Raw genomic sequence first — 6,622 nt, 5'->3', positions numbered from 1 at the left:
GCCTTACAAGACTCTCAATACAGAAAGAAAGGAAAGGGAACAAAAGTATAAGCAAAGCTTACAATGAATACAAGGAACCCTAACCCTAGCTTTCTTCTTCTTGCTTTTGATCTGCCTCTTGACTTGGAAAAGCCTCCAAGAACCTTCAAGAACTGGCGATCTGGAGCTTAGAGAGAGTTGTGGAGTTGCTGTCGAGGATCTGAGATGAATCGGTGAAGCGCTACTGAAGGAATCGAACGTCTGCAGTTAAATACGACGCCAATGGTCAGATCCCGATCGATTGGATTGCTCCCAATTGATTGGGGAGGCTTTGGATCGATCCACTGATCGATCCAGAGCGCCTATGTGCTCTCAGGAATTGCCTGGATCGATCGTCTGATCGATCCAGGGCTTATTGCGCAACATCGCTGTCTCCCAATCGATCCACTGATCGATTGGGAGCTCTGGATCGATCGGCCGATCGATCCAGAGGCGTTCTGTGTGCTCTGCGACTTGCCCGCTCGAGGTTTGTCGCGAGGACCTTCCCAATCGATCGGCCGATCGATTGGGCATCAGCCAATCGATCGGCTGATCGATCCAGATGTTGGTTTTTGCCCAAAACCAAGTCCCAAGCCCCCAAACCAACATCTGGTCTATCCATGACCTGTTGGTTCATCATTCCTAATATCCGGTCACCCTTGACCTGCTAGGACTCCCTCACCAAGTGTCTGATCAATCCCTTTAATCCACTTGAACTTTTCTCCTTTTGTCAAGTATCCGGTCAATCCCTTTGACCTACTTGGACTTTTCTCCTCGTGCCACGTCAATCCCTTTGACCTACTTGGACTTTCCAACACCAGATGTCTGATCAGCCTTGATCCATCTGGATTTCTCCCGTGCCTGGCTTCACTCACCAGGACTTCCTTTTGCCTAGCTTCACTCACTAGGACTTCTCTTCTGCCTGGCTTCACTCACCAGGTCTTTCACCTAGCTTCACTCACTAGGATTTTCACCTGGCTTCACTTACCAGGATTTTCCTCTGCCTGGCTTCACTCACCAGGACTTTCTCACTGCCTAGCTTCACTCACTAGGTCTTTCACCTGGCTTCACTCACCAGGATTTTTCTTCTGCCTAACATCCCAGTTAGGACTTCCCAGTCAAGTATCTGGTCAACCTTGACCTACTTGACTCTTCTTCAACCAACCTGATCAGACCCTGATCAGAGAGGAATTGCACCAAACAATCTCCCCAAATGAACAACTGCACCTGCACTTGTCCATATCATCGAAGTCTTGTATTGTCAAACATCGAAACCCAAACCAAGACTCAAGCTTGGTCAACCAGGTCAACCTTGACCTGAGGAATATTGCACCAACAAAGGTTGATCGAACACCTGGTGTTGGGAAGTCCAAGTAGGTCAAAGGAGTGACTGGATACTTAGCACGAGGAAATTCAGATGGATCAAGGATGACCGGACATTTGGTGGAAGGAAGTCCAAATGGGTCATGGAGGACCGGACACTTGGCACGAGACGGTAAGTCCAAGTGGGTCAAGATTAACCGGACACTTGCACAAGAAAAAAAAGTCTAAGTAGGTCAAAGGATTGACTGGACACTTGGTGAAGAAGTCCTAGCAAGTCAAGGTTGCCCGGATGCTAGGCATAAGAAATTCAACAGGTCACGGTTGACTGGATGTTGGATTTGGGGACCCTTGAGCTTGATTTAAGCAAGTCAAGGATGGTCAATCGATCAGTTGATCGATTGGACCGAAGCTCAATTGATCAGTCGATCAATTGGGAGAGTGTTGTAATAAAAACAACCCAATTGATCGGTCGATCAATTGGGGGTGTTTATCGCGAGCACAAAAGCCTCCCCAATCGATCAGTAGATCGATTGGGCACCCCCAATCGATCGGGCGATTGATTCATGCCTTTTCCAGCAGAGTACAGAGGCGCTCTAAATTGATCGACCGATCGATTCAAGCCTCCCCAATCGATTGATCAATCGATTGGGATATGACCGTTGCGAAGGAAGCATCGAGAATAAAGCCGTGGCGAGCTTTCTTCTCTGCATCGTTCACAGGTTTCTTCTCCATCGAGCTCACCGATACACACCAAATTATGGAGGCTTAGAGAGGAGTGTTGTTGCACTTCTAAGCAAGTCAAGAGGTGTATTCAAGCAAGAAGAAGAGCAAGGTAGGGTTTCTTCATTGTAAATCTTGTAAGATTTGATATTGTATTAGCTTGTATTTCTTTCTTCTTGTACACCTTTGTGTGTGAGCTTGTATGAGGCTTCTCCACCTCCGATAGTTACTGAGAAAGAGTTATTTCATTGTGGATGAGTGAGTGAGGATCAGATCCTTGGATTAGTCACATTTTCTTGAGGTGGATACCAAGTAAATCTTAGCGTTAGCATTGGAGCTTGCTTTGAGACTATTTCCATTGCAAAAGATCAACAACGACGAAGCAAGCGAGCTATTCACCCCCCTTTGGCTAAATCGACCCTAACATCTGGGACCCTGATCTGCTTGTACCCAACCTGGAATTATATGTTGGACCCCGTGGTGTTTTGATGTGATCAACCAAGTTGGTTAGGTCCTGCTTTGTGTTTGATCCCTGTGTCTGAGTGTGCAGGAGCTTAGGAGCACAGGAAGTCGAGCCGAAGACGCAGCTAGCGAGAAGGACGGCACGAGAAGGGAGCCGACGGGTTCGGTGCGTCCGAAGGATGAGAGAGCAGCGGAAGAGTACTCCGGTGGGCGTGAAGAGCGTGCGCGGGCGTTCGAGGGACGTTAAGCCGGGACGGAAGGCTGCTCGAGGAGAAGGCCGGGAATTGGGTTCGGGTGAGCCCTATTCCGATTGGCTGCAATCACCCAAAAGATCAGAGCGTTGGAAGTCAAAGCAAGCTGGAAATGAAGCCAAGAAGCTGAGCTGCCAGCTTGAAGGCGCCTCCAGCTTGAAGGCGCCTTCAGCCAGGTTGAAGGCGCCTTCAACCCAGTCAATCCGACCGTTTGCCTTCGGATAGAGTTCTATCCGATCACTTGCTTAGAGGTGCCTTGGACCCTCGTTGGAGGCACCTTGGAGCTACGAGATCAGATTTCTAGAGGCTATTTAAAGGCCCCTGGAGCTAGGAATTCAACAACAACTCAAGCAATCATTGTGTAGTCATTCCTAGTAATAGTTCTAAGTTTCCAAAGTGTAAAAGGCTTCTCCGTCTTCAAAGAAGGAGAATTTTTCTACTGAGCTCTTTATCGCCCTGGATTAACAACCGTCCTGGTTGTAACCATGTTAAATCCCGGTCTACTCTGTCTTTCTGTATTTAGTTTTTATTGCTTTACTATTTTATCACTATTGCACTAATTGAGTTGAAATTCGAGGAGGGTATATTTTATTTCTGTTTACAGCAATTCACCCCCCTCTTGCCGGCCTCCGCTGCACCAACAAGTGGTATCAGAGCCTGATCGCCTCAGAAGGACTAACCGCCAACTGAAACACTACGATCAAGACGATGGCCGGAGCGAACATCTATCCCCCGAAGTTCGACGGAGACTTCGCCACATGGAAGCGCAAAATGGAGGTATTTTTTAAAACCAAATTTGACATTCTTTTAATAATGAAATATGGCTATGCAGTTCCGAAAGATAAGGAGGAAAATACCTGGACGAAAAAGGAGCAAGCAGATTTCGTCGCCAACGGAAAGGCTGAGTTCCACCTACTCAGTGTTCTGCCGCCTTAGGAGGTAAATCGGATCGGAAGCTACGACTCCGCGAAAGATCTCTGGAAAAAATTCCTGGAGCTTCACGAAGGTACCTCCGAAGTGAAGCTAGCGAGGCGCGATATCCTCCGGAACTAGTTGACGAACCTCTGGATGAACCAATGCGAGAAGGTAGCGCAGCTCCAAGCAAGGATCAAAGAGTTGATCACGCAACTAACCAATCTTGGAGAAGAGGTAACGAATCGGGACTCTATCTGATACGCGCTCAACGCCTTCCCGAGAACTCCTGATTGGGCTTCCTTAGTAGATACGTACTACATCTCTAAGGATTTCGAGGTAAGTACTTTAGAACAATTGTTTTCGACTTTTGAACTTCACGAATCTCGAGTTGCAGAGCCCACTGGAGTAGAGAAAATCAGTCAGAACATTGCCCTAAAGGCAAAAGTAAACGGCTCTGACTCCGAAGCCTCAGTCGACGAATCCGAAGCGACACTATTGGTAAGACGCTTCAATAAGTTTTTCAGTACTAATAAATTTAAATCACAGATGCATCATCGAAAGAAGAGGATGGTTTGTTGCTACAACTGCAACGAAGAGGGGCACATCAAAGATGACTGCCCAAAGCTAAAGAGAAAGGAGAAAGAAAGGGAAAAGTCAAAATACAAGAAACCATAACCCTCCAAGTACAAGAACCTGAAGGCTACCTGGTCAGATTCATCATCCTCTGAGTCAGACATCGAAGAATTCTCAGGGTTAGCGCTAATGGCGAACCATCAGCCGGAAGAAGACTCAAGCACAGAGATGAGCATCGATGAAGGGGGAGGAACATCAGAAGAAGAAAGCAGCAGTGAAGGGGGAGTGTCACCAGATCAGGTAAGTAAGGTACGCAATCTAACCCCGACTCAATCTTTTAAATTTATTAAAGCTTTTTCTAAAGAATTAGATAAATTAGAAAAAAAAATGAAAATTTGAAGTCAGAAAATGAAAATTTAAAATTAGAAATTGAAAAATTAAAATATGATGCATGCTTAAAGATAAATGTTTTTTCAAAATCAAAACTTAAAATTTATGGAAAACTAAACTGGTATATAAGAAAGCATCAGGGTCAACTTAGGAAAATTCCTAAGAATTATATACCCCCTAAGTTTTTAAATAACCCCGTAGGTAGGAACCTTTATTGGGTTCCAAAATCATGTTTAAATTAAAAATTGAATTTTAAGCTTACAGTAAGAAAATTATACATTAAAATTCTTTATGGAAACTTTGTCTAAGGAAGTGGTTGTTGCTTCAATAACCAAGAAGGCCTAGTGCCTCGCCACGACCTGGAAGCTAAAATATTGAAAGAAGATGTTTAATTAACTTTCTGAAAAAGCATTAAAAACAAGAATTAAATAATGCTTTGAAAGTTTATCAAACATTTTTAAAAATAAATAAAAATTTCTTTTACTTAGAATTTTTTTTAAAAAATTTTAACTTAAATTTTTTTTAGAAATTTTTTCTCCTGGAAAAATTCTAGAAAACTTCATTTGACTTAGAATTTTTTTGGGGAACATTCAAAAATTTCGTTTAACTTAGAAGTTTTTTTAATTCTAAAAAATTCAATTTAACTTAGAAATTTTTTTCTAAAATATTCATTTCTGCTAAGAATTTTTTCTACCTTAATAATTTGATTAGTATTCTCTTATTGGTACCCCATTTTTGCTGTGATCAAAGGGGGAGAGACAGGTACAAGTTTAGGAGGAGTTAGAAAAATTACCTATTTTTTATTTTTTTTTGAAAATGTGTTACAATTTTATTTATTGCAAAAGTTATGCTTAACTGGTAAGTTTAGTAATTTTTCTTTAAAAATTACTTTTTATGTCTATTTTTTCCCTAACTTGAACTTGGGTTGATGCACATCAAAAAGGGGGAAATTGTTGGACCCCGTGGTGTTTTGATGTGATCAACCAAGTTGGTTAGGTCCTGCTTTGTGTTTGATCCCTGTGTCTGAGTGTGCAGGAGCTTAGGAGCACAGAAAATCGAGCGGAAGACGCAGCTAGCGAGAAGGACGGCACGAGAAGGGAGTCGACGGGCTTTGTACGTCCGAAGGACGAGAGAGCTGCCGAAGAGTACTCTGATGGGCGTGAAGAGCGTGCGCGGACGTTCGAGGAATGTTAAGCCGGGACGGAAGGCTGCTCGAGGAAAAGGTCGGGAATTGGGTTCGGGTGAGCCCTATTCCGGTTGGCCGCAATCACCCAAAAGATCGGAGCGTTGGAAGTCAAAGCAAGCTGGAAATGAAGCCAAGAAGCTGTGCTGCCAGCTTGAAGGCGCCTTCAGCCAGGTTGAAGGCGCCTTCAACCCAGTCAATCCGATCGTTTGCCTTTGGATAGAGTTCTATCCGATCACTCGCTTAAAGGCGCCTTGGACCCTCATTGGAGGATCCTTGGAGCTACGAGATCAGATTTCCAGAGGCTATTTAAAGACCCCTGGAGCTAGGAATTCAACAACAACTCAAGCAATCATTGTGTAGTCATTCCTAGCAATAGTTCTAAGCTTCCAAAGTGTAAAAGGCTTCTCCGCCTTCAAAAAAAGAGAATTTTTCTACTGAGCTCTTCATCGCCCTGGATTAACAACCGTCTTGGTTGTAACCAGGTTAAATCCCGGTCTTCTCTGTCTTTCTATATTTAATTTTTATTGCTTTACTATTTTATCACTATTGCACTAATTGAGTTGAAAATTCGAGGAGGGTATATTTTATTTCTGTTTATAGCAATTCACCCCCCTCTTGCCGATCTCCGCTGCACCAACATTATACGGTTGATGACTTTAGGAGGTCTAACTCCTGCTTTTCCCTCCTAACAGTTGACTGACACATTCCCTTGACTTTTGATCGTCATGTCCTCTTGATTTTGATTGTACTAAACTGTCACGTCCTTTTGACTTTTGACTATTTA

Source organism: Zingiber officinale, chromosome 7A, assembly GCF_018446385.1.
Source record: "Zingiber officinale cultivar Zhangliang chromosome 7A, Zo_v1.1, whole genome shotgun sequence".
Lineage (NCBI taxonomy): Eukaryota > Viridiplantae > Streptophyta > Magnoliopsida > Zingiberales > Zingiberaceae > Zingiber > Zingiber officinale.
Note: the sequence above shows the minus strand (reverse complement) of the source record.